Here is a 1,249-nt window from a genome sequence, read left to right on the forward strand (position 1 = left end):
CTTGATTTGAACCTGCAGTTTACTCCAGCACTGCTGCAAGCCTGAACTAAGAACCTTTGCCATTACTGTATGTAATTGCTTCCATTTAACCAATTCTACCTCTCATCTCTACCTTTTCCCCTTTGTAAATAAACCATTAGATTTTAGATTCTAAAGGATTGGCAACAGCATGATTTGTGGGTAAGATCTGATGTGTATATTGACCTGGGTCTGGGGCTTGGTCCTTTGGGATCGATGGAACCTTTTTCTTTTATTGGGGTGTTGGCTTTCATAACCATTCATCCCCAGGACGAGTGCACTGGTGGTGATGCTGGGAGACTGGAGTGTCTAAGGAAATTGCTTGTGTGACTTGTGGTTAGCCAGTGGGGTGAGACCAAAGTCCTTTTTGTCTGGCTGGTTTGGTTTGCCTTAGAGGTGGAAAAACCCCAGCCTAGGGCTGTGACTGCCCTGTTTAAGAAATTGGTCCTGATTTGGCACTCTCAGTTGGGTCCTGCCAGAACAGCATCGTCACACACTTCCAGAAAAAAAAGTTGCAATACTATAGAATCCTGTATTCTCCTGGGGGCCCTGCAGGGCCTGGGGCAAATTGCCCCGCCCCCGTCCCTCCCAATGGGCGGCCCTGCCCTCAGCCTCTCCTTGTAAGTCCCCTGCCCCCTAATCATTTTTGTTGCCCTCCCCTAGACTCTCTCCAATTTGTTTCTGTGGTGGGGGGTGGGGGGGTGAAACCTGGACACAATGCTCCAGATGTGGCCTCACCAGTGCTGACTAGAGGGGAATAATCACTTCCCTCGATCTGCTGGCAATGCTCCTACTAATCCAGCCCAATATGACCAGTTACCCATATTGAATGCAGACACAGCAATATCTGATACATTGGTTCCTGTCCATTCAGGAGGTTATTTCCCACCTATTCATAAATAATGAAGCTGCTCTAAGCGGAGGGGAGAGAGCTGTCCTGTCCGTGCAGTTAACCCATCTCCCCGAGAGGTGGTAGCTATGTCAGTGGGGGGAAGCTATGCTGGTGGGTGTGCAAGCTGTGGTGTCTACATGGGTATATAAAGTTTAATCAAACCCCATTTTTAAACCCCTGTGGTCTGGGAATAGAAAAGGAGCTCTCTGAGGCAGAGCCCGTCTTTCAAAATCCTTAAGATCACAGACTTGCCTCTGCAAATGTCATGGGGGTATAGCTCAGTGGTAGAGTGTTTGACTGCAGATTAAGTGGTCCTTGCTTCAAATCCAAGTGCCTCCT

At 48.4% G+C, this 1,249-nt stretch overlaps 1 non-coding gene across 1 annotated transcript; it reads left to right on the top strand.

Annotated features, from left to right (window-relative positions):
* Window positions 1–1,177: 1,177 nt before the first annotated feature.
* TRNAC-GCA lies at window positions 1,178–1,249 on the top strand. The gene has a single exon. It is a non-coding gene; the product is annotated as a tRNA-Cys (tRNA).

The sequence above is a fragment of the Mauremys reevesii genome, unplaced genomic scaffold (genome assembly GCF_016161935.1).
Source record: "Mauremys reevesii isolate NIE-2019 unplaced genomic scaffold, ASM1616193v1 Contig71, whole genome shotgun sequence".
Classification (NCBI taxonomy): Eukaryota; Metazoa; Chordata; order Testudines; family Geoemydidae; genus Mauremys; species Mauremys reevesii.